Consider the following 27,677-nt stretch of genomic DNA (forward strand, 5'->3'; position numbering starts at 1 on the left):
CCCAGAACAAAGTCATCTTTCCTGATCCTCCAGCACCGTGGTTCTTCCTTAGACACTTTCCCCTCCCTGTGTTAATGGGCAGAGGCAACCAGGCCAGAAACCTGGCATGGCCTTTTCTCCCTCCCTCATCTCCACCCCTACCAATCGCAGATGCCCTCAGATCTACCCCGTCCATCTGTGCCCCTCCTCTCCCACTGCCCCCACCTAGGCCAAGGCCTCAGCTCCCCTCCCCAGTCCCGCACTAGCTCCCACCTGGGCCAAGGCCTTGGCACCCCTCCCCCCGCAGCCCCACCTGGGCCAAGGCCTTGCACTAGCACTAGCTCCACCGGGCCCTGCCTAGCTCCCACCTCCTACCTCCCTTCACCCCACCTGCCCCGGGGCACTCCATTCGTGTGAGCTCCTGACATACAGACCTGACTGTGCCATGCCCCTTCTTGACACCTCTCAGTGAGCCCCCATCACTCACAAAGTAAAGTCCCAGTTCCTCAGTGGAACATATCTGCTCCTCCATGGCATAGCCCCATCCTGAGTCACACTCCGGGGAAATCCATAGCTGCTTGTAGAGCCCTGAGACCCATGATGCTCCCTGCCCTGATGCCTGCAGCTGGGCTGTTCCCTCCACCTGGAATGCCCTTCCCTCCCTCCACTATGGCTGCATAAGTCTCATCTGCCCCTCAAGACAATCTCAGGCAGCATCTCCTCTGGGAAGGTTTCTGGCCCCAGACTGGAGTAGGCATCCATCCTATGGGGGTCGTCAGTGCAACTCATATAAAGACCCATACACTGCACTGCGATGCTGTTACCTGATGACAGCCACACCTTCCCCACTAGCCTGTGGGCTGAAGGACTGGGACTCGGAACTCATTCCTATACAACATTGCATCCCTGTCCCCTAGCTCCATGCCTGGCACATTGCAGGAGCTCAGTACAGTCTGTCCAACAGAACTAAACAAGCTACAGGATGCTTTGGAAGGGATTGGCCCAGGAACAGGGAGGACAGAGTGGAGCCTGGTACAGAAGCCAAGGCATAGGTGATGAACTTCAGTCGTGAGTACTTTCCTTTTTTCTTCTGAAATCAGGAAGAATCCCTGCTGTAGGTGACTCAGCAGGTTGGGGACGGAGAAATTTCCCTCTGCTCCCTGGGGTGCTCCTCACCAGGTCCTCTTGCCCTTCAAGGAGGTGTTGAGTCATAGGTCAGAACAGCCTGGTCCCATGGGGAAGGGTGGGGGCATCTGGAGCCTTGGGCTGCAGGACCTCCCAGCTATGGAAGAAACTGGGGACACAGCGGCAAGCCAGGAGACACTGTCAGGGAAGTGACCAGAAAAATCCAGCAGGGGAGACGGCACATAGAGCTCCACCGATTAAAAGAGACACAAGGGAAGTGACAGCCAGGTACAATGCACAATCACAGATTGGGTTCCGGTGGAGACGTCAGGAGAAACTGAACACAAAATAGAGGTTAGAGAATATTAATACATTATTATTAGTTTTTTGATATTATACTGTTATTTTGACTGTATATTAGGTCGTTCTTGTATTGTGATAAAGAAATACTTGGTCTGGCGCTGTGGCTCATGCCTGTAATCCCAGCACTTTGGGAGGCGGTTGCAGGTGGATTACCTGAGGTCAGGAGTTCGAGACCAGCCTGACCAATGTGGTGAAACCCCGTCTCTACTAAAAATACAAAAATATTAACCAGGTGTGATGGTGGGCACCTGTAATCCCAGCTACGCAGGAGGCTGAGGCAGAAGAATCGCTTGAACCTGGGAGGCGGAGGTTGTGGTGAGCCGATATTGTGCCACTGCACTCCAGCCTGGGTGACAGAGCAAGACTCTGTCTCAAAAACAAACAAAAAACAGTAAACACCTGAGACTGGGTAAGTTATAAAGGAAAGAGATCAAATTGGCTCACAGTTCTGCAGGCTTTACAGGAAGCATGATGCCGGCATCTGCTCAGCTTCTAGGGAGGCCTCAGGAAGCTTCTGATCATGGCGGAAAGTGAAGGGGGAGCAGGCACATCACATGGTAAAAGCAGGAGGAAAGGAGAGAGAGAGATATATATAGAGAGAAAGGTTAAATAAACTTTTAAATAACCAGATCTCACAAGAATTCACTATTACGAAGACAGCACCAAACCATGAGAGATTTAAACACCTCCCACCAGGTTCCACCTCCAGCCTTGGGGATTACAAATCAACAAGAGATTTGGGCGGGGACACATACCCAAACTATATCAGACTATGTAAGAAAATGGTGTATGTTTTAGAGATACATTTGGAAATATTTAGGGGGGATATACCGGCAATTCACTTTAAAATACTTCAGCTTAAAATATATAGTTAATTTATAGGGGAAGATGCAATTGTGAGAAACTGCAAGCTAGAAATACTATGAGTTTAAGCAATTATGTTATGAAAGTAATTACAACTACCTGAGTTCATGCTGCTAATAGCTTCATGTCATGTTATCTATGTTATGTGTAACAGGTCAAATTGTTCATAACATTGTCATACAAAGAGCTGTAGAGGTGTGAGCAAAATCAGTGTATTCAGTCAAAATGGTGTTCATGACAAGGGGAGCCCCTTGGATGTCTGAGGCCATGCATGTGCAATTATTGGGGAGTCTGAGAGTTATCCGAGGGGGGAGGGGGTTCAAATGCCTGAGGAGTGACTGTAGGATGATATGCAAACAGTACTCAGCAATGACCCAGACCACGTACTTGCAAAGCTCACGTCCATGAAGACCAACTCAAAGACCAGAACCAGGCTCCAGTCAATGCAAGAACTTTAGAAGCCAGAACCAAGGGAAAGCTAGCAAGATGAGCCCAGAGGGAGGACTCTGCAAAGATGAGGAGCCCAGAGGGTGTTGTCTAGGACAGGCTCCACACAAAACCATGCTGCAGGCATGCCGTGGTCCTCCTTCCTTATGGCCTGCGTGACACCCATCCAGTTAGTATCACAGTTATAAAAGCCGACTCTGCAGTTTACGGGTGGTTATGCTGCAGCAAAGCAGTGAGCGTGTGTGTATGTGAGGGTGTGTGTTTGTCACAGGGTCTGGCCCACAGCACACTGCAGGGAGACTTTATAGAGAAAGGAAGGCTCATATGTGAAAACTGAGAGCTGACAACCTAAAGATGGGATAGGAAACTTAATTTACTTAAAGCAGACCAATGTGGACATATAGTTTCAGGGTAGATAGCGTTCTACATCTCAATGGTCATGCAGGCATCACTGTGTTACTCTTTGTCATCAATAATAGGTTATAATAGGCCGGGCACCTACAGGCGTGGCTCATGCCTGTAATCCAAACACTTTGGGACGCTGAGGCAGGTGGATTATTTGAGATCAGGTGCTCAAGACCAACATGGCCAACATGATGAGACCCCCGTCTCTACTAAAAATACAAAAATTAGCCAGGTATGGCAGCATGCACCTGTGATCCCAGCTACTTGGGAGGCTGAGGTAGGAGAATTGCTTGAACCCAGGAGGCAGAGGTTGCAGTGAGCTGAGATCGTGCTACTCCACTCCAGCCTGGGCATCAGAGTGAGATTCCATCTCAAAAAAATATATATATATACACACATTATAATAGCCTTGATTTAGGGAAACAGGGAACTATGTCCCATTTTTTGAGTCATCAAACATTATTAACATTTTTTAAAGTTTTGTTTCCAGTGTCATTTATGAGACAATGCTACAAACATCTCATGTACAAATGCCACATAACTGAAAGTGACTGCATTAAGTGGCCTGGACAAATTTGTTCCCAACACACAAGTGATGGAAACTAATACTCACAGTGGAAGGGCTCTTAGAGACCAATTTATTCAAACATTCTCCTATTATAGGAAGAAAACATGAGGACTGGAGATGGAAACAGACTTGCCATGTACACAAGTTAAATGTAAGATTAAACCAAGGCTATTCCCCAGTCACTTCTCCTCTAGCTCAAATCACATCCAGGGGCTCAACTTCTCACAAAACTATGTGAATTTATACAATCAAAATGGATTCCCCAAGATACTTGTCCTGGATACACCTTCATGGGACAAACAAGCCTCATATGCTTATTTCCTCATCTGTAATGTGAGGATGATGACCCTGACTTCACAGGACTGTCGCAAAGGTAAAAGAAAGGATTCTATGTATTCTCACATATACTGTGATCAGTGAATGAAGGGCTGTCATCATCACCATCGTTACTATCACTCATTATTAGACCAACTCCATAGAGCGGAAGAGTGCAAGGTCACAAGGCAACGGCACCATTCACTTATTTAATAACAGAGCACTCCCATACACAAGTCCCCTGAGGGTGGCAGTATGCAAATCAGAGAACCTGCCCATCTGTTCTTCAGGGACTCCAACATACAGTCTCACAGCTCACTAATGTTCCATTTGGGCTTTGATTTTCCAGTCTTTTCCTCTGTGTTTCATTTTGTCTTCCTTCCTTCCTTCCTTCCTTCCTTCCTTCCTCTTTCTCTCTCTCTTTCTCTCTCTCTCTCTCTCTGTCTCTCCCTATTTCTCTCTTTCTCTCTCTCTCTCTCCCTATTTCTCTCTTTCTTTCTTTCTTTCATAGGGTCTTACTCTATCGCCCAGGCCGGACAATCATGGTTGACTCCAGCCTCAACCTCCTGGGCTCAAGTGATCCTCCCACCTCAAGCCTCCCAGGTAGCTGGGACTACCGGCACATGCCACCACACATGGTTAATTTTTTAACTTTTTGTAGAGATAAGGTTTCACCATGTTGCCCAGGCTGGTCTTGAACTCCTGGGCTCAAGCAATCCACCTGCCTCAGCTGCCCAAAGTGCTGGAATGACAGGCATCAGCCACCCCCACCTAGACTCTCATTTTCTTGTTTCTTTTTTCTTTTTTTCTTGAGATGGAGCCTTACTCTGTTGCCCAGGCTGGAGTGCAGTAGTGCGATCTCAGCTCACTGCAACCTCTGCCTCAGGTTCAAGCGATTCTCTAGCCTCAGCCTCCCGAGTAGCTGGGATTACAAGCACGTGCCACCATGTCCAGCTATTTTTTTGTATTTTTAGTAGAGACGGTGTTTCTCCATGTTGGTCAGGCTGGTCTCAAACTCCTGAGCTCAGGTGATCCGCCCACCTCAGCCTTCCAAAGCGCTAGGATTACAGACATGAGCCATCCTGCCTGGCCTGTCGGACTCTCATTTTGAATAGTTGCTATTGCTATTAGGTTGGTGTGAAAGTAATTGTAGTTTTTGCAAATTACTTTTGCACCATCCTGCTATTTCTTCAAGTTACGTTTTCTTCTACAGTGTCAAAACTGTTAATCCCATCCTGTCTAGTTGTGACCTCAGACATTGAGATAACAACTAGGTTTGTTTTTCCATCTCTAGAGGTTATATTTGGGTCCGTTTCTATCTTCCATATCTGTATTTTAAATGTTCATGTTTTTCTCGACCTTCTTGAACACATTAAAAATACTTTAATAACAGTGTTAGTGTCTTTGTTTACTAATTATATCATTGGCATCACTTCTAGCTCTATTTCTATTGATTGCTAGTTCTCTTCATGAAGGGTTGTATTCTTTGTGTTCTTGGTAATTTCTACTTGGCTGACAGACATTGTGAATTTTACCTGCTTGAGTGATGGATATTTTTACGTGTTCTTCAAATGTTCTTGAGTTTTTATTCTGTGATCTTGTTCAGTCACTTGGAAACAGTTTATTCCTTTCAAGACTTCGATGAAATCTATTAGGACCAGAACAACCTTAAGTCAAGGGATAATCGGACTAATTGCCATGACTGAGGCAGCAGCTTTCTGAGTGCTCCGCCTGATGCCCCATGTCTTACAAGCTCGCTCCACTCCGGCTGGCAGGACCGGGAGCTGTTCCTGACACATGTGAGCTCTGGGAACTGGTATGCCCGTTCCTTCAAGGGGCTCTTTCCCCAGGCTCTGATAGTTCCTTCTGTGAATGCCACGGTCTGGTCCAGTCCATTCTCTGCTGAATATTCAGTGGGGACCCTCTGTGGGTCTCCAGAGATCTCTCTCTGTGCAGCTCCTGGGACCTGCAGCTGCCTGTCCCCCCCAGATTTCCGGGTCTGCCTCTGTTTGTGGAGACCACCAGGCTCCACCTGACTCTCCCGTCCCAGTGCTGCAGCCTAGAAACTCCCCTGGCAGTGAGCAAGGGCAATGGGGGTCTCAACTCATTCCTTTGCTTCCCTCGAGAGTCCCTGTCCCCTGCTGACTGCTATCTCTTGTCTAAAAACCATTGCTTCATATACTGGTTTTGAATGTTTAAGGTGAGAGTGAACATGGCCTTTCACTCCATCTTAGCTGGAGCTGGAAGTCAGTCCTGCTTAGACTTTTAGAGCAGAGAGCTCTTTTTCTTCCCTGGGCCTGGACCTCAGAGGACGCCAGGGATCCGAATGGCTGTTGCCATTTTACCTCTTCAAGAAGCCTGAGTCTAAAGCCAACACAGCAAAAGCAGACCCAAGCGGTGGGGAGAGATCAGCTGCTGGTGACGTCCTTGCAGCCCTGAATCAAGCTCGTTCACTAGATTCTTAACTACAAGAGACATTGAGGGGAAATAATCCCTTTGCTGAGGCCAGTTGGAGTCAGGGTTTTCTAACATTTTTGCAAGCGAACAAGTCTCAAGTGATTCGCTCTGCTATTTAAAAATGCATATGAATGACAGCATGTGTGTACCGAGCTGGGGCAGAGGTTAGAGAAATTTTAAAAATGTATATGAATATCAGCATATGTGTGTACCGAGCTGGGGCAAAGGTTAGAGAAAGCAATCTATGTAAAAGAGCTGCCAGGTCCATACGCAGTGGGTTCTCAATAAAGGCTGTCTCCCTGTCCCGTCCTCAAATATCTGCTTCTTGATCTGGGCTTCAAAGCTGATCCCATTCTCTCTCCCCTCACCTCTCAAACTCCTCCTTCTTTTCGGTTAAGTAGCAAGTCTGGTCCTTGCTTTTCTGGGCAGAACCCAGAGCTTTACAGTTAATATCCTGCCGCCTCTGATTGCAGCTTTAAGAGGTGTAACATTTGATAAGCCCCATTTAGCTTGGCTGAGCTGCATTGTTTAAATTATTCGAAGACAGATTGCTCCCTCCCCCCACCCCGAGGATTTCTGCTCTACTGAGCCTGCCCACAGCAAGTTACCAGGAAATACGGCAGGGAAGTCAGCAGGGCAGTTTCTCACCGTGAGGCTGAAAATCAGTTCCAGCCGCTGTTCTGCAGCCATCACACCCCATTATTCCCTGCTAATTGCAAGCCTGGTATGCAGGTTAACTCTTTGAGAACAATGCCAGCTTTGATTGCTAAGGAGGCTTAGTCGCCGCCGCACCGTCCCCCGCCCGCCCCCGCCCCCGCCCCCTTCTCCCACCGTCCTCAGCTGACTCTGCCTGTCTGGGATTCCAAGCATCTCACACTGGGAAAGATGAGTCCGGGTTGGGAAGGAATCTGAAGTGAAGCCCGTTCCCCAGGCATTCCGATTGGGGGAGGGAAGGAGGGCAGTGAGGGGACAGCTGGGTGGGTAACAGCCCCCTAAGACGTGAGCAGCCTCCATTCTAAATGATGTCGAAGACCCCGGCAACCCAGACACAGCTGCTCTGCAAGCCCATCTGCCCAGGTCAGGGCTCAACCTCAGGACTCTCCCACTCCCCCTGGTCCAAACGAGGATGCGAGGATGCGGAGCCTCCAGCCAGTGCTCCTGGGCACTGTCTCACTCACTCACCCCAGCATTGCTTAAAACACACTGGGTAAATGTGGATGGCTGTCAGACACTTTTAATGAGGAAATATTATTTCAGAGACTGTGTTTTTTTAATCTACAGAATCTACTGGCCTAGATTTGCCAGACATTCATTTAGAAACAATAAAAATCACCGCAAGAGCGACTACATGGCCTGCAGAGCCTAAAACATTTCGTATCTGGTCTTTCACAGAAAAATGTTGCTAACCCCCAATCCTCCCAGCCGCCAGAATTTGGATTAAAAGAGACTAAAGTGATGTGACAATGAAATGCAATGTGTGAGCCTGTCTCAAATTGGATCCTAGACCAGAGAAAGGACATTTGAGGGGAAACTGGCAAAATTTGAAAGGGACCCGCAATTTAGACAATAAAGTGCCTTCAGGTCGGTTTGTTGGTTTCACTCATTTTACTGTGGTTCTGTGAGCTGTTAACCTTTGGGAAATCTGGGTATGTGGTGATTCTTTGTACTATTTTTGTAACTTTTTTGCCAGTTTGAAATTATTTCAGAAAAGAAATCTTTAAAAAATGATCATAAGGAGAGGAGACTCTTACTCCCCAGAATTCTTGGAGCCTGGGAAAGGTGGGGTTGGTGGGGAGGGGTCTGGGAAAGAAGCTCTTAAGAGTAAATGCAGTTACTCCCAGAGAGCTGGAGTGTCGGGGGCATGGAGTCGGGGGAAACCCAGGGCTCCAGGGAACATGGGCTTTTGGAAAGGACGTGGAGTGAGGAGGGAGGCGAGGCAGGGTGGTAGAAGGATGTACCTGAAGTGATCCTTAAAGCTGCGGTGAATTCACCAACCGGATGACATACAAGAGTGGTGAGATTTCTGCTTGAAGAGGCGAAGGGTCCAACGTCGTGCCAACTGGCAGGAGGGTGACTGAAGCTGACAGATCTGGATGTAGGGGCCAAGGCAAGGGCCATAAGGAAGAGAGACTGGCCCTTCACAGGAGTCCCAGGAGGCCCGGGGCTTCCCCAGGCTGTGCCACACGATCAGAGTGAGGTGCACCTCAATTGCTCCAAGTGCAGGGCTAGCCTCTCACGCACTACAGAACACACAACGGGCATTACTTCTCGCAAGGGAGCTTACCCCCTCTGCTCCCTTGAGAACACACAGCCCAGGCTGATATGGGGCCTAAGCCGGGCCCCAGCAGTCACTCCATCAGAACTCAGTGCACTCCCTGAGCTGTTTGCTTTCTCCAGCTGTAGAACCTGCTAATCAAACTCTGGAAGAGGCACATTTGCTGGGCTGTAAGCAGCATGATCGACCTGTGGACTACCTATGAATAGTAGCTAATCACAAAACAGGGAAGTCTTGCACACTGCAAAAGTATCTTTAAGCAGGGATGGATGTAAAGAGGCCAGAAGTTCCCTATCAGGTAGGTAGGAAAATGGTCAGGTTAGGCAGCGTGGCCTTAAGAATCAGCCTTACAGACACCTTCCCACCCCACCTGCCCACTAGGGCAGCGCTCACTGACCAGGCTGCACTGCTGCTGTGAAATCCAGGGCAGCTTCTCTAGGAAAGCCTCCCTTCCCACCATGCACCGGCTGCTCCTAGCCACAACTGAGTACACGGGTAGGCTCCTCCGGTGGCCAGCGTGAGCACGATGATTCCCTGACTGCTTTGCCAGACTTGCCTTTGATGGCATCTTGGTCGAGCAATTTCCACCCAACTTTCTCTCCCTCTCTCCTTCACCCAATTTGAACTTGCTTTGAAGACTGACAGTTCCAGATTCTCTTGCTCCTTCCTCATTTTCTCTCACACATGCATTTCCCCTAATAAAATCTTTGCGTGTTTAATTCCATCTGAGCATCTGTTTCTGGGAGGATCAAGATTGACCCAGGTGGTTTTGGAAGAGGCTGGTCTGCTTCATGTGCGCTGTTCCCAAGATGCTTCCCTCCTCAAAGGTCACCCTCGAGAGGCAGCAAGGCTTTGGGAGGAAGATATTTTCATAGTGCTTTTTAAATAAATTCCAGCAATACAACCTTTACTATGATTATAAGAAGAGGTGGTAAAGTATATACCCTGGGGGAAAAAACCCTTCAAACTGTTGATTTCTGGTTAGATACCTTCCTACCAGTTGCAGTGATATCACTTTTGTACTACTTAGTGCCAATGTCTTTAAATGTTTTGTTGAACAATTACTAAAGGCAATTTATAAGGAAAAGCATGATCCTCCACCTCCACCCCCAAAAAAGTGAGAAACTATTTCAGATGAATAAGCCTCAGAATTAGGGATCAAGTCAGAAAGCACAGTAGAAGATCATTAGATTGATTGAACCTCTATTTCAACAAGAGTCACATAATGCATATTTACAATATGCAATTGTCAAAGCCATACAGTTTTTCACTGGCTTTACTTAATTTCTGCAAATGCTTTCTCCAGCGTAAAAATATATGTATAGGTATGCCTATTTACAAACTAGGAAGCTGCATCAGAAACAGCACGATTTAGAGGGAAATGGGGAAAGACAAAATAAAGGGAAGAGCCAGGAAGGAAACACAGAAGGGAAGAATGAGGGAAGAGTGTCCACTCTGTCTGTGAGATGGCAAAGTCAAATGACACGCATTTGGGAAAAAGAAGGATCATTGGCTCTGTGGCTAGAGATCCTCTTCAGAGGACGAAGCAGGGAGATGCATGGGTTTGCCAATCCTGCTATTAACGAAAGTCCCAGCCTGAAGTGCCCAAGATGTGCCCCACATCATCCTGATGGGTAAAAACGTGGAAGGGGAATCTTACTTCTCAGAGGAGGAGAGGGAAACATTTGGAAAACATTCCTATCCCCACACATGCCAAGGATGTTAGGGACATTGATTGTGTGGGAGCCCCAGGGGGAGGGAACCCAGATCAGTGAGAGCAGGGGTCCTGTGGAGGGCAGGGAAGACAGGCTCGGCACTGGCCTTAGCCCCTCCCTACACTGAGAAAGCCAAAGGCTCCCTTAAAACAGTCAAGGAGGTAAAGAGCCCTGGAGGTTAGCACTGAGCAAAGCCTGGGCCCTTTTGGTACCCAGTCTACTTACTGAGGGTTAGGAAATGGGGCTTGGAGAGGCTGAAAGCTGCTAAGTGAAGAGCTGGGGTTAGACCTGCCTGAGGGCACCATGTTGGTGCCCTGACTCCATCCTGTGACTCTAATCAAGAAGGCATTCCTGAATTCGCCTGATGACTCTCTCAGCACTCACTTCCTTGGCTGGATTTTGGACTCAAAGCTGCCCAAGTGATGACATCAGATTTGCCTTTGCTTAAGGCAGCTCTTTTAAATTGTTTTCAGTACAACTCACAGTAGCAAATATATCTTTACCTGCGGTCCAATACACACACGTGTGTATTAAGTACCTGAAACAAAGTGTCGCAAGACAATACTCATCCTGAAGATTTGCTATGCATCTAGTATTTTCTTTTCCTGTGTCTTCTTGTCCTTTCCCTATCATTCTTAAAAAGAAAAATGTGCTTGTAATTGGACAAGCACTAGCTGAAAGATCACAACTCTGGTGACCCAGGGACACTTGCTGGCCTCCACAGATTCCCCTAAAGAGGTAGCAGATCATGAGTGAGGCTATACGGAATTATGAGGACCCTGTAGACCAAGGGTCAGTCCACTCCACCAAAACACTTGTATTCTAGGTCCAAGGGACATGCCTGAACTCAGATACTCTTACAGCTTTTGACTACAGCAACAATAATTTACACTTTACTTGCATATATTACCCAGTAGAAAATGCTCAGAATGACCAGGCACAGTGGCTCATGCCAGTAATCTCAGCACTTTGGGAGGCCGAGGTAGGGAGAATCATTTGAGGCCAGAAATTCGAGACCAGCCTGGCCAACATGGTGAAACTCCTGTCTCCACTAAAAATACAAAAATTAGGCCAAGTGTAGTGGCTCACACCTGTAATCCCAACACTTTGGGAGGCGGAGGCGGGTGAGTCACCTGAGGTCAGGAGTTCGACACCAGCCTGGCCAACATGATGAAATCCTGTCTCTACTGAAAATACCAAAAAAGAAAAAAAAGCTGGGCAAGGTGGTGGACACCTACAAACTCAGCCACTTGGGAGGCTGAGGAGACTCTGTCTCAAAAAAAAAAAAAAGAAAGGAAAAGAGAAAATGCTCAGCCTAGCAAAATAAGTGATGTTATTTTCTTGTTTAACAAAGGGAAAGTTTCTTATGGTCATCTTACCACAATCGTTGCCCCTCCAATAGGGAATTCAGCCAAAGTCCGCTCCGCAAAGCATGAGCAAATGTTCAGGGTCTGGAGACAACAGATTGCTCCAGGAAAAATACGAAGGAGCCACCGTGCTTCCGTCTCTGCCTGGGAACTCTTTGAAGCTGCTGAGGTCAGAAGAGATTTGCAAAGCCCTCAAAGAGCCTTCACCGAAAGACATCGTGTGCTGGGGGTTAATGTTTTTCTTCATTCGTTGTGTTTGAAGCTTCTTGAAATTATCTTATACGGAATGGCACCCACCCCAGCCTCCACTCATCAGCACAACTGCATTGGGGGATGGCCCCCTGGCTTCATCCATCAAACAAGCCACTGTCTGCAGACGTTCCGGGATTTGTTGTATTTGGGATTAAATGGGGGAGGAGGGAAAATTAACAGGTTTCTATAAATAATCACTTCTCTGGTTCTTGTTAAAGCTCTGGGGGTCACAGGAAATCTCTGGTTTCAAACAACTGTATGTGGCGTGATCCTGTTTACTTGAAATGTCTAGCAGCTAAGACCTAGCTTTGCCACATTAATACTAAATAAATAATATCCACAGAAGCTATTTTTTGGTCCTCTTTGCCAAAAATCTTGAGAAAGGGGTCCAGCACAGAAGCCTTACATGCATGTTTCATATAGAAGCCACAGGGTCAATGCAAACTAGGCTTCCTTATTTTTTTTAAAGCTGTTTCATGACAGATAAAACTCAGCTGGTAAGCCAATCCATACCAAATGACCCATCAGGGCCACCGTACTTGTTACCACCCAAGAGGTAGTTCCATGAACCTCACATTTATTCTCTTTCTATCTAAACTCCCTCTCTGAAAAGGATCTAATGGACATACTTACCTGAGGTGTAAATGGTTGGTAAGTGGGGGTTGCCAGATTTCTCACATAAAACACAAACTGCTCAGTTGAATTTATATATTAGACAAATGATGAATAATTTTAAGTATAGTATGTCCTGTGCAATATTTCAAACATACATATGCTAATTTATTATTTGTCATTTATTTGAAATTCAAATTTCATTGGGCATCTTGTATTTTATCTGGCAGCCCTCCTGGTAAGGCCCAATGTGCCACCCTTTAAAGGAACTTGATGTCTAACAGGAGACATAATAACCAATGTTGTGATTAGGAAGGAGGGCTTGTGGGCCCGGGAGAGTTCCCCGGAGGAGAGGAGCTTCCTCGTCTAAGAATTTGCTTCGTGTCAGAAGGGGCAGCTTATCCGGCCACCCGGTCCCTAAACAAGTTCTGTGCCGTGGCCTGTGAGGATGGTGGCATTGCTGGGTGCCCACTGCTTTACAGTCATGATGAGGGGATATTATCACCCACTTTTACAAAAGGGGAAACTGAGTGCAGGGAGGTTAGAAATGTGTCCAGTTCACCCCCATGGGAAGCGGTCACCTGAGCAGTTCCGGACCAATGTGGGAGGGAGGGAGCTCTTCCGTAAGCTGCTGCCCTGGGTGCAGAGAGAGACAGATGAACGGCAAGGATGCAGAGGGATGCTTGGTGTCCCCCACACTTCGTGGATTGTCCCAGCGAAAGGAGGTTTGTGCAAAGTGTTTTATGATTCTTACAGCTTCCGGGAAGCTCCAGGGACAAGGTGATTTTGGAGAAAATCAGTTAAAGATTTTTAAAGAGGTGATTTAATTGGAGGGAGGCAGAAGAGGTGCCAACTTGATTTCTGAAATTGTAATCCCAACTGCTCTCAGAGCCCCTGCATGGTACGGAAAATGTATCTTCTTCCACTGGCTTTGCACACAATTTAACAGGAAATTCAAGTCAAAATCTCAGGGGAAAAAAAAGCTTCCTAGCCTTATTACTAGAAAAAGACCCCTCCCTCCCACCATTTCTAATAGAACCCACTTCAGGACAAGGCCTCCAAAATTACTGTTTAGCTCTTATTCGTGCTCTAATAAAATCAATATCTGTGTCCTACTAAACTTGGATGTACCGACAGTGAATTTCAAGAGATTCTGAACTCTCTGCAGGCCTACATCGGTGGTTCTCAACCAGGGGATTTTGTCCCCAGGGAACATTTGACAATCTCGAGATGTTTTGGGTTGTTACAACTTAGGGGTGGGGGCAGGAGTGCTACCTACGTCTAATGGACAGAGGCCAGAGACGCTGCTAAACGGCCTATCCTGCACAGCAGCAAAGAATCCCTTCTTTGCTTCTCCCCAACAAAGACTCCTCTGGTCTAAGCTATTCGTTTATTGCCTTCATTTGAGAAGCATCTATTGAGCACCAACTATACCCCCAGTTGCTGGGCTAGATGCTTGGGATGTGAGGATAAATAAAGCTTGGCCCCTGGTGTCATCGGCTCACACTCTGGCAGGGAGGAAGACACACAGATGAAGTTTTGCCAAAATGCATGCTCGTGGCATAGGCCAGTGCACAGCACTGGAAGGAAAGAGGGAAGAGCTTCCAGGAGAGAAACACGGAAAGAGGCCTTTGAAGGATGAATGGGAGTTTGATGAGCAGGAAAGGGAGGAAGGTCTCAGGCCGTGGAGACCAGAGGTCCAGAGGCGTGAGAGTAACATGGCATGTTCTGGAAAGTATGCGGGCACTGTTCAGATGTCCATGCAGCCTGTGGTGGAGGAGAGACGTGGCTGGCCATGGAGGGCTGGCCAACCAGCCCAGCGATCTGGACTCTCCTGGAGTCTAATGCATCAGGATCTGAACACCGCTCATGTGCAAAGCTGACAAACATGTCTGTGGTGGAGGGTGGTGCGGAGCAGGCTATGGCAATGACACAGAAGGAGGCCGGGGAGGCTGAGAGTTACAGTGGAGGAAAAGCTGGGAGACTTTAGGACTTGGTGACTGGTGTTACTTGGGGGAAGGGAGAAGGAAGAGATGACGGATTTAGACATTGCAGGAAGGAGGGTGAGTGCTGCTGTGACTGCTGTGCTCTAGGGCTGGAGCGGGGTTGAGGTGGGGAAGTATATCTGTCAGTTAGGGCTGCCTAAAGGGCCATAGACGGAAGAGCTTTAACGACAAAAAGTGTTCCTCACAGCCTGGAGGCTGGAAGTCCAAAGTCAAGGTTGGCAGGATCAGTTTCTTCTAAGGCCTCTCACTGTGACTTGTAGATACTGTCACCTCCTCCCTGCGTTTTCACTGGGTCTTCCCTCTGTGCATGAATATGTCCCTCATCTCCTCTTCTTATAAGGATGCCTGTCATATTGGATTAGGACCCACCCTAATGATCTCGTTTAACTTTAATTACCTCTTTAAAGACCCTCCAAATACAGTCACATTCTGAGCTACAGGGGGTTAGAACTTCAACACACGAATTTTGGGCAGACACAGTTCAGCCCCTACCCAGGAGAGGAGTTCAGTCTCTTCCCCACACTGCCCCGGAGCCATGGGATTGCCACGACTCACAGCAAGAAGGCCAAGGCACCTTACCACAGACCAGGCGGCCCACCGATTCTCTCATCCAGAAAAAAAGAAACACCTGTTTATTGAGTGACTGCTGTGTGATAGTGCTTTGTGCACCATGGTGTCATTTCATCCACACAATAACGCTGCAGGCAGCTGCTGCTATCTTTGTACAGATTGAGACTGTGATTTGGAGAGATTAGAAATCCTGCCAAAGCTCTCAAAGCTCAAATGAGCAAAATTCAGCCCAACCTCACCTCCTGGGCTTCTGCTGCACATGGACATGCTTGTCTGAAAAGCCCGGCTCTCCACTGGAGGGTCCTCCCACCGCATCCCTCAAGGGCACCCTTGCCCTCTGTGTGACCCATCCAGAGCCCCAGCCAGACACATCTATCCCACTGCACCGGGGATGTGCCCGTGGTAACCACAGGTAGCTCCTGGGACACCGGAGCCTCCAGTCAATATTTACCCAGTAATTCAAGCAGGTAATAAACAGCTTACAGGTAGCCTCCCTCACACACACACCAGCTTCCTCAGCCCTAGACTGGGAACAGCCCCAGCAAGTCTGGGCTGGAGCCGCCTCCGTCTGCCCCAAGGAGCAGCAGCTCCCAACTGGCTGCACATTCAAACCCCAAGGGAGCCTCGAAATCCTGAGCCCAGGCTGCCTCCAGATAAATTAAATCAGGGCCTCTGGGGTGGGCCTCAGGCACCCACATTCTTGTAAAGTTTTCCAATGTGCAGAAAAGATTCACAAAACACTGACATTGACAAACATGGAAACTCTTCAATCTTCGTCATCTGAGGACCAAACTGAGGGCTGTGACCTTCAGCAAGCAGCCCCTTCCTCTGCGCACACAACGCTAGGACTTCCCACTTCAACACCCTGCCACGTAGATGGATACACCCACGTGTGGACATACACACATTTGGTCATATATGCACATATGTGCACACCCGCTAGTACCATCAAATGCCAGAGTTAGACTTCTCCAGTGGGGGGAGCACAGGTCACCCCTGTCTTTTACCCCTCATCATCCGGAGCAGCAGAGTAAAATCCGCAGGCCCCGCCCCCAGTAATCTTCATTCCAGATCCTGGGAAGGGTGATGCCAGCATGTAACCAGTGGGGAGCACCACTGCAGGGAAGGAGAGGGACCTTGGCCATGGTCCCACCACATCTGTTCTGTGTGGGGAAACTGAGGCCCAGAGAGGTGAAGGACTGTGCCCAAGGGCTGACCATCCCTGAGCACAAGCCAACAGAAGGACAGGAAAGACCATCACACTCTTCAATGGTGTCACTGATCACTGACTTCGGGCTGGATCATTTTCTGAGGGTGTTAGACATGTCACAAATTCAAAGCAGGGAAGGCTTTTTCACCCAACTTTAGAGATGAGAAAGTTGGAACTCTTTTAACATTGTTGTAAAATACCCAGAACATTAACTGTTTTAAGTGTGCACCTCAATGGCATCACATGCCTTCCCATTGTTATGCAGTCAATGTTCCCAAACTGAAACCCTGCACCCATTAAACACTAACTCCCAAGTCTCCTCCCCCCAGCCCCTGGCAGTCCCCATTCTACTTTGTCTGTATGAATTTGACTACTCCAGGTGCCTCATGCAGTATGTGTCTTTTGTGTCTTGCTTACTTCACTCAGCATAACATCCTCAAGGTTCATCCATGTAGCATGTGTCAAATTTTCCTTCCTTTTTAAGGCTGCATAATATTCCATTTATGTACATTTTCTTTATCTATTCACCCATAATGGACACTTGGGCTGTTTGCACCTTTTGGCCGTTGTGAGTAATGCAGCTGTGAGCCTGGTATCCAAATATCTCTTCAAGACCCTGCTTTCAATTCTTATTGGTATATACCCAGAAGTGGAATTGCTGAATTATATGGTAATGCTATTGGAGGAAACTCCATGCTGTTTCTCACAGTGGCTGCACCATTCTACACTCCCAACAAATGCACAAGGGCTCTGATTTCTCCACATCCTCACCAATACATATTTTCTGTTGACAGTCGCCAAAGATGGAGATAAGGTAATATCTCGTTGTGGTTGTGATTTACATTTCCCTAATGATTTGTGATGTTGAGCATCTTTTCATGTGCTTGCTGGACATTTGTATATCTTCTTTGGAGAAATGTGAAACTTAGGGCTTTTAAGTAACTTGCACAAGGCTATTGAACTAGCAGTGGCAGTACTAAATTTATACCTAAACATCTACCTGCAGGAACTTGCTGCTAACAACTAGCACTGAAATGACACATGTAGAGATCTTGAAACAGTGCCATGGATGTATTTATTAGTAAGTGCCCAATAAATGTGAGTTATTACTACTGTATTAGTTTATTCTCACACTGCTATAAGGAACTACCTGAGACTGGATAATTTATAAAGAAAAGAGGTTTAATTCAGCTCACAGTTCTACAAGCTGAATAGGAAGCATGACTGGGAGGCCTCAGGAAACTTACAATTACGGCAGAAGGCAAAGGGGAAGCAAGCACATCTTATCATGGTGGAGCAGGGGAGAGAGAGCGAAAAGGAAAGTGCTACACACTGTTAAACAATCAGATCTCATGAGAACTCACTCATTATCACGAGAACAGCAAGAGGGAAATCTGCCCCCACAATCCAATCACCTTCTATCAGGTTCCACACCCAACACTGGAGATTACAATTCAACATGAGATTTGGGTGGGAACACAGAGCCAAACCATATCAACTACCACTAACATTACTGCTGTGGAAGTCCTAGCAGAGCAGTCAGACAAGAGAAAGCAATAAAATGCATCCAAATTGGAAAGGAAGAAGTCAAATTATCTTTGATTACAGGTGATATGATCTTATATTTAGAAAAACCTAAAGACTGCAGCAAAAAAAAAAAAGCTATTAGAACTGATCAACAAATACAGTAAAGTTGCAGGACACAAAATCAACATACACAAATCAGTAGCATTTTTATATGGCAACAGCAAATAATCTGAAAAAGACAACAAGAAAGTAATTCCATTTGCAATAGCTACTAATAAAATTAAATTCCTAGGAATTAACTTAACCAAAGATATCATAGAGACAGAGAGTAGTTGAGACAACAACAGCAACAACAACAACAACAACAACAACAAAACTTAACTGAAGAACTGTAAGATCTCTGCTCTGCAATGAAAATTATAAAACATTAACAAAAGAAATGGAAGAGGACACAAAATATGGAAAGATATTCCACATTCATGGATTGGAAGAATCAATATTGTTAAAATGTACATATTACCAGAATGAATCAACAGATTCAATGCAATCCCTATCAAAACACCAATAACGTTCTTCACAGAGATAGAAAAAACAATCCTAAAATTTGTATTGAACCACAAAAGACCAACCACAAAAGCCAAAGCCATCCTGAGCAAAAAGAACAAAACTGGAGGAATCACATTACCTGACTTCAAATTATACTGCAGAGATATAGTAACAAAAACAGCATGGTACTGGCATAAAACCAGACACACAGACCAATGAAACAGAATATAGCACCCAGAAACAAATTCACACATCTACAGTGAACTCATTTTCAACAAAGGTGCCAATAACAGACATTGGGGAAAGGAGAGTCTCTTCAATAAACAGTGCTGGGAAAACCAAATATTCATACGCAAAAGAATGAAATTGGACCCCATCTCTTGCCATATACAAAAATGAAATCAAAATAATTAAAAACTTAAATCTAAGACCTCAAACTATGAAACTACTACAAGAAAACATTGCAGAAACTCTCCAGGACATTGGACTGGGCCAAGATTTCTCGAGTAATACCCCATAAGCACAGGCAGCCAAAGCAAAAACAGACAAATGAGATCACATCAATTTAAAAAACTTCTGCACAGCAAAATAAGCAATCAACAAAGTGAAGAGACAACCTGTAGAGTGGGAGAAAATATTTGCAGAATATTTACCTGACAAAGGATTAATAACCAGAATATGTAAGGAGCCAAAACAACTCTACAGGAAAAAATATAATAATGCAATTAAAAAAATGGACAAAAGATCTGAATAAACATTTCTCAAAAGAAGACATACAAATGGCAAACAGGTATATAAAAAGGTGCTCAACAGCATTGATCATCAGAGAAATGCAAATCAAAACTGCAATGACATATCATCTTGCTCCAGTTAAAATGACTTTTGTTCAAAAGACGGGCAGTAACAAGTGCCCGCAAAAATGTGAAGAAAAGGGGACCCTTGTACACTGTTGGTTGGAATGTAAATTAGTACAGTCTCTGTGGAGAACAGTTTTGAGGTTCCTCAAAAAACTGAAAATAGGACTACCATATTATCCAGCAATCCTACTGCTAAGAATATACTCAAGAGAATGGAAATCAATATACTGAAGAAATATCTGCACTTTCATGTTTATTGCAGTATGATTCACAATAGCCAAGATTTGGAAACAACCTAAGTGTTCATCAACAGACAAATGAATAAACCAAATGGGTACATATAAACAATGGAGTACTATTCAGCCATAAAAAAAAGAATAAGATCCTGTCATTTGCAACAACTGGATGAAACTGAAGGTCATTATGTTAAGTGAAATAAGCCAGGCACAGAAAAACAAAGTTCACATGTTCTTATTTATTTGTGGGAGCTAAAAATTAAAACAATTGAACTCATAGAGGTAGAATGATGAAATGAGATAGAGTGTAGAGGCTGGGTGTGGCGAGAGGCAGTGTGGGGACAACAGTATAATTAGAATGAATAAGATCTACGGTGACTACAGTCAACAGCAGGAACAGCAGGGTAACTACAGTCAACAATTACTTACTGTACATATAAAAATAACTAAAAGAGTATAATGGGATTGTTTGTGACACAAATAAAGGTTAAATGCTTGAGGTGGTAGATACCCCATTTACCCTGATGTGATTATTATGCCTTGCATTCCTGTATCAAAATATCTCATGTACCCCATAAATATATACACCTACTATGTACCCACAAAAATTAAAAAATTTTTAAAATTACTGCTACTATTACTACCATTAATGTTACTACCACCATTACTACTATTAATAATCCTATCAGTTCTGCTGCTGTTACTACAAGACTTCCCAAGACTAGAGCTAGATAGTTCTATCTCAAGACACAGTGGCAACTCCACATCTGTAAACGGGGGGATTTTTAGCACGGTTATGACCAAAGGAAAATAGATGAAGGGATTTGTGATTATTCCCTATTTCAGCATTTCTCAAAGAGTGGACTGTGGACCGGCTGGAACAGAATAACATGAGTCACTGGGTTTGAGATTCTGGGTCTCCTTCTCAGACCTGCCACACTGCAATCACTGAGTGGGAGCAGCTGGACATTTGCAGGACACAAGCCCTCAGGGGACTCTGCTCAGTTCGATGAAGCATCTTGGCCCACTGGAGCTGGGACTAGAGTCTTGCTCACTGGTGAGCCCTGGATGTCTTTTTTTATGGTAAAAACGATCCCCCCAACATACACAAAAATGAAATGAGTGATTGATCTTCTTTTTCCTGCTTTCATAAATTTTTAAATTTCTGATTATCCTGTGTTAGTTTTATGCTTTAGAAACATACACTTTTAAAGCAACTAAAATTTTTGAGGCATCTATATTCTTTTTAACAGCTTTATGGAAGTAAAGCTGATATACAATAAACTGCACCTATTTAAATGTAAAATTTGATAAGTATTGACACATGTTGAAACCCATGAAACCATCACCATGATCACAGGGTAAATATATTAATCACCCTAAATGTTTCAACCTGTCCCTCTGTAGAGACGCTTGTATCTTGTGCCTTTCTGCTGTTCCCTTTACCCATGCACTCTCCACCCTTCCCCCAAGATCTTTAGTATTTGAATTTGTGGATTATAAGGCTGTACCTTTTCCCAGTGAGCACTGCCACCAAAACAACCCTGGTGACACTTCCTAGAACAACAGACCAGGTCTCAGCCAGTGGGAATAAACTAAGCAGGCCCTAGAGAAACTTGGACTGCAGCAAACACAGTACAGTTGTACCAGAAACAGAAAGGATGGGACAGATCACCTGCATGAGCAGGTGCTGGTCTTTGTGCCCAGAACGCCTTCCTCTGGCATCATCCAATTCAAACTCCTATTCGTCCTTTATAACTCACTTCCTCCTCTAGGAAGCCTCCCTTGGTCCACCTGCCACCAGCAGCCTTGTCCAAGGTGATATCCAATGGTGAGGGGCATTTTCTGCCAAGCATGAAACAAAATCAGAAGGCTTGGGACATCCTCCCAGCCACTTTCCAGAAAATGTGATTTCTAAACCTGTCCCCAAAAGACAGACGTCTCTCTTCTTTTCTTTAAATCTTCCAAGGAAGAGTCATAAATGCCCATGGCAGTGCCTAACAGCCTCCTCAGTTATGCCCAGCTCCGTGCCCACTACAGCCAGTCATTTGCTCGTCTTTCCAACTGATCCCACTTCCCCCTACTCCTGATCATAGTGCTATTGGAGCCAGGCCAGCAGCCCTTCAGCACCCTACACCTACCTCAGCTACCAGTAGGGAGAGGGTACAGGGGAGGGAAGGGAGGCAGGATTGAGGAGAATGGAGTCAGACCTGTTTTCTGAGTATTGTCTGGAAGAGGACAGAAGTGGAGCACAGTGAAGACAAATGGGCTTTTCTTCCTTAATGACATTACATATCTAGCTGTGCACTGGCTATGAGTTCTCCAAGCCAGGGACCATCAGTATAATAGTAGCTAAATTTCGTGGAGCACTCACTATGTAGCCAATTCATTTCCATACAGTATCTCATTTAATCTTCACAACAACCCCGTAAGGTGGGCCATTATTACTGTTACTCTTCACAGGAGGCATAGAGTGGCTAACTCTCCCATGTCACCCAGCTAATGTGAGGCAGAGCCAGGAGCCATGTGCTGACAGCTTGCCTGCTGAGTCTGGGTCCTTCACCCCAGCAGCATTCTGGCCCCAGAACCAGCGTGTAACCAATGGAAAATCAACGTCTGTCTGCACATTTGGCCGTGGAGCTCTCAGTCCATGACTTCAGCCTCGGTGCTGGGAGGACCATACCCAAGCCTTTGAGAATGAGTCCAGTTCCCGTCCAGTAGCAGAGCTGAGGACAGATGAGAATGCCCTGGGACATCTGGTTACCACTCACAGCTGTCTGGCTACAGCTCCAGGCCCACACAGCCCTGGAAGCAACCCACAGGCAGGTAAACATGAGGATGGCGCCTATGTCCAAGCAGCGCTCTGCGCTCTCCAGGCTTTGCCACATGACCGTCTTTCCTACTCAGAAGACGCCTGCGTGGGTCTTCCGGGAAGAGAAAGGTGAGTGGCCCCTCCCTCCCTCCCCAGCTGTGGCCTGTAGAGGCCAGGCAGCCTGACTCGGAGCTGCCTCTTTATGCGTGATAAAGTGGAAGGAATGCCGGGTTTCCAGGCAGCCTCAACCAGGGAAGAGAAAAGGTGAGAATAGGAGGAGAGTGGGGAGAGTAAGGGCAGCACATCAGCCCCTGGGGGCCTGAGAGGAAAGGATCTCAGAGCAAAATCCGCTGAGGGGGCGGCCAAGGAACCCCAGGGCAATCATGTCCAATATTCGATTTAGATCCGTGTGCTGTGTGGTCCTGAAAGGTGAGCTTCCCTCTCTGTTACCTCCCTAGACTTTAGTAGAGCCGGTCTCACACAGACCTGGGACGTCCCTGATGCTTTATGAAGCAAGAGGAATGGCATCGGCAAAGGAGAGCAGAAGAGGGTGGCAGCCCTACAGGTTGCAAAGGCACCCCATGGCGTGGGCAGGTGGGGGAGGAGAGGGGATTTATGGGAAATGCAGAGAAAATCTGGATCCACTGACGGGAACATAAGCCCCCGAGACTGGGACACATCCGATTGTATCGCACCAAGTCCCCCTGAGGATTATCGAACCAGGGGGTGGAGCCACGTGCCGAAAGACAGGAAGACCAGAGGACTTATGTCATAGGGATAATGGAGAGAAGGATGTCCTACAGCTACCATTCTCCAGATGAGAAAACAGAGGCTTCTGCCCACTTGCTCCAGCCACTCAACCACCGCCGCTCCCACGTCTCCTAAATAAAGGAGACAGGAATCTGGGTCCTCCCTCCCGTGCTTCAATCTGGCTGCTCCGATGACCTGTGGCCACCTGCGTCACCCTGTTGCCTGTCCCCTGGTGGCTGTGGGAGAAGATCCCTCTCTTGGTCATTCCTTGAGGGTAGAGCCATGGTCCCCCCCACCACAAGCCCGGGCTGTCCTGGCTGCACCTTTAGACTGCAAGTGCCACACGGGCAAGGACTCTGCTGTTTGCCTGGGCTCCACCTTCTTAACTGATTCCCTGCCATCCTCATTTACAGCCCCATAAAATGACACAATTCGAAAGAAATAAATAACCAAGTGGCCGTTGGCACTTCCTTTTCAAGAGAGAGGTTGAGCAGGGTTCTACCTTCCAAGTTCAGAAGTGGAAATACTACCTTTCACCCACATAAGAATTGGCATCCAATATGCCTTGCCAATCTCATAGCACTCTGAGCCCTATCCTGCCTGCTTCCACAGGGCGTCCACCCGAGGGAAGTCATCTTCAGGGCCCTCTACAACCCCCACTCATCCATCTCTACCCTCTGACTCCCAGCCTCCTCGTGACTTGTCCCTATCCAGAGCTGCCCCAAATCCCCAGAACCCTACTATCCCCTGCACCTCCCTGTTTTCCTTCCCTGTGATCCCAGACTAGTGAAGTCCTTCTCCCTTCATCAAAACTCTTTTGCTCCTTTCCCAAGAATTTCCCTCTATGGAGACTCTCTCACCTTCTTTGTAAGTGAAAAAGAATGAAACTAACAGCCCTTTCCCACTTCCCAGAAGAAGCACCAGCTGGCACCATAGGCCGCCTGCCCCTGCTGCTGCCCGGTGGAAAGCACAGTGGACTTTCTCCCCAGGGTACCTTTGGGGAAGTGGCTGGGTCAGCCTGCTCCTTGGTTCCCTGAGGAGCCTTCCAGACCTGTGGTCCCCACCTCAGCAAATTTGGTCTGTTCCAAAAGACCCACGTGACTCCACCTCACCATCTCTTTGAGTGAAAAATGTACCTTATGAAATAGGAGAAAAGATTTGGAAACCATATAACATATAAGAGGTAAATATTCATAATATATAAAGAATTCCAACAACTCAACCACAAAAAAAAATCCAATTTTTTTTAAATGGGCAGAGGACTTGAATAGACATTTCTCCAAAAAAGATATACAAATGGCCAGCACACTCGTGAAAAGATGCTCAACATCACTAATCATTAGGGAAATGCAAATCAAAACTTAGAAAGGGGAGTTTAGACTACATAGTTGGTGGGAAGACGCAGACAGGCCCACGAAGTTCTGAAGAAGTTACCCAGGGAGAGCGAGGCGCCCATTTCACTGGGGGGCGGGGGGTTGAAGCATAAGATTAGACACTGCTCTGGGTGGATAGAGGTGACATGCCAGTTCACACAGGATGTTCCACTGGGTGACTGAAAAGCCACCCCCAGGATTTTCACTCTGACCACCTTGTTATTCAACCAAGAGCACCTAGAAGTGAGAGAAATGGCAAATTCAAGGCTGACTAACCGCCTGTGCTCGTCCAGGGTGGGTCCCAGGGACGCGTGACTCCAGCAGGAGCAAAGAAGGAGTGTGTCGCTGCCTTCCTGCATCCCCGGGACCAGGCAGTGTGGATCACACTCACGGAAGACCAGCTCTGAAGCCGGTAAGTTGGAGGGGCTTGGTCATGGTCTCTCAGCAGGTTAGGAGCAGAGCCCGGCACAGGCCTCTCACTCCACCACACTGCATCCCCTCACAACCCTCAGCCTGATACCAACCATCTCAGAGACGAAAAGTGGTCCCCAAATTTCAGCAACTTCCTCATGTCTCATGTAAACTACTCTCCCTCCTTTGACCTTCATCACCTTTCTGCTTCCATCTTACCTTATTTCTTTATCATCCAACTGAAGACTTCCTGCCTTACCCAAGGCTCCCCGTGTCACACAATTGTCACTGGCATTATTTTTTTCTGCAGGTGTTTGCAACCGACCTGATGCAGGAACAACCTCCTCTTGGAGTCTGTGCTCTCTCTGCACCACGGCCCTCAAACTGCATGAAACAAGTGCATCACGTTATGCACATGTACCCTAGAACTTAAAGTATTTAAAAAAAAAAAAGAGTGTAAAAAAAAAAAAGAAAAAAAGAAAACCACCTGTAAAAAAAAAAAGAAAAAAGAAACAAGTGCATCAGTTTGTGAGACTCCACTTCTTAAAGGCTTATTCCATCTAGAGAGACGGTACCTGTTCTTTTCCCCTGGGTAGTCTAAACAAGCATCTTAAGAAAAAGGCATTTACTGCCAAGACAATTGGAGATAAGGGAAAATCATCTGTCTGCCAAAATGGCTTGGGCTGGGCCTGAGCTGTGGCATTGTCAGAGTGATTTTAGCACAGACCCTGCTAGACATGAGCCTATTACAAACGCTAGATAAGGCCCTCGTTTTTATAGAGCTGGGAGGAGTAGAGGGGAGACGGGGAGTTGCAGTGATAGTCGCCACTGCAGATAAGAAGAATATATATTTTGTTTAACCAAACCTGTCCGTTGGCTAGAGACTCCAATGCACTGGTATCCATCAAATCCTTTTCTGATTTACACAAATACCTGATTCCCCCGATAAGGAAAAGTGTAAGTCAACACTGCTGTGTTGTAATTGGGTGTTACCTGCCCCGATACTGGACTTTTTATCTGCAGCTCCTTTTTCAGGCTCGCTCCAGCTTTATCTGCCTCTTAGGCGTGACCAAATTGTCGTGTGTGTGTGCATGTGTGTGTGTGTGTGTGTCTGTTGGCTCCAAAGGTTTATTCATGAATAGATTCCACAGAAATGTCACAGAGAAATAGTGACTTGAAGTCCAAAGAGGAAAAAAAGGGAGGCGGCAGGCACATGATGGATCTGTGCAATGGTCATATGTAAGCCGCCATGATGTCCACGCCACGGCGACCCCGTCAGCTATGCATCACCCACAGCACCGGCAGCCGAACCCCAGGGCTGCCCTGATAAGAGGCCGAAACTGTGGTAAATCATCCCACACCTCCATCCCACACCTCTGGACTCAGTTTCTCCATCTATGAAAGGGAAAATTCGGTCCACTGCCAGGTATTTATTATGAGGATAAATGAACTGCATTGCGCCAAGTGATCTTGAAACAGGAAGGCTGGTGGATTAAATAAAGATTTACAAAGAATTATGTCCAAATGATCCTTATTTATGATGTGCTTGGTGAAGGTAATAGATGAGAACTCAAAGAGACCCTAAGAGAACCTGCTTCCAGTGCCCTTTTTTCCAGATGGAAACACACACACACACACACACACACACACACACACACACACAAAAATTGAGGCCCAGAGAAAAGAAGGAACTTGCCCAAGATAAACTAACCCCTTCCCCACCTCCACCTTCCTTAGCTGGGTAAGGCAGGGCTGAGGAAAGACAAGCTTGTGCTACAAGCTGTCCTCAAAGCCACTTTCCAGCCCTGAAAAGGGTGTGCTCAGAAAGAATTTTTAGCAATGCAAAGAAAAATTGTAGTAAAATGTTAAGGAACACAGCAGAATAAAAAAAATAGCTCACATCCTATGAACTGCAAAAATCGTGTGTGGGGGGGAAACAATATTTCAAAAGATGAAAATAGTTGTGTTTGGGGGTGGGTTTTATTTTCAAATTGTGTTTCTATTGTCATTGCTTTGTTACTGGTCTGTTACAAATTATTAATATTACATTCTCTTTGTAAAAGCTTTTGTTTTCAAGCAATGCAGAAGTGAATAAAATGTTTTTAAATAAATAAATAAACAAAAGCACTGCCTTACTCCCACTACCCAACCTCCTAATCTCATTCTCCCAGAGTAACTATTTTTACATTTGCAGGGTCTTTCCAGACCTTTCTTGGATACAAACTTGAACCTAAATGTTTGAATTTCTGTGTTTTGTAATTTAAAGGGGATGGTGGTGGTGCTGGTAGTGGTGGTGGAAGTTCCCTGGTGCAATCATTCAACAAACAAGAACAAGCCGTTCTGTGACCCAAGCCATTCGAGGGAGGCGAATGCACTCTTAGAGCCACCAGGAAAACGTGGCTTGTGAGCTGGGTGAGAACAGAGTTCATTCACCTCCCTCAGGAGAGACATTACTCCCAGAAAGACTGACTCAGGCCGGTTCCGGGTGGCCTGGCTCCTTCCCCCTCAGCCCACAAGGCCCCCAAGTTTATTGGCCTCATGGACTCAACTAGTACCACTGTAGTCAGAGGTCAGTTTAATGGGGGTGGCTCTGAGACAGCAGTGAATTGGTGTATTTGAGTGACTTGACAAAAAC

The 27,677-nt window shown here is 46.4% G+C and overlaps 1 long non-coding RNA gene across 1 annotated transcript in view; it reads right to left on the bottom strand.

Moving 5' to 3' along the window:
- Positions 1-432: 432 nt before the first annotated feature.
- Positions 433-27,677, bottom strand: part of LOC126961128 (uncharacterized) — a 49,556-nt gene continuing 22,311 nt past the window's right edge. Inside the window, exons 2-3 of the long non-coding RNA XR_007728196.1 lie at positions 1,912-1,981; positions 433-1,273 (exon numbers count right to left, since the gene is read on the bottom strand). This is a non-coding gene — a long non-coding RNA (uncharacterized LOC126961128). The remainder of the gene's footprint in view (positions 1,274-1,911; positions 1,982-27,677) is intronic.

This window comes from Macaca thibetana, chromosome 8 (assembly GCF_024542745.1).
Source record: "Macaca thibetana thibetana isolate TM-01 chromosome 8, ASM2454274v1, whole genome shotgun sequence".
Classification (NCBI taxonomy): domain Eukaryota; kingdom Metazoa; phylum Chordata; class Mammalia; order Primates; family Cercopithecidae; genus Macaca; species Macaca thibetana.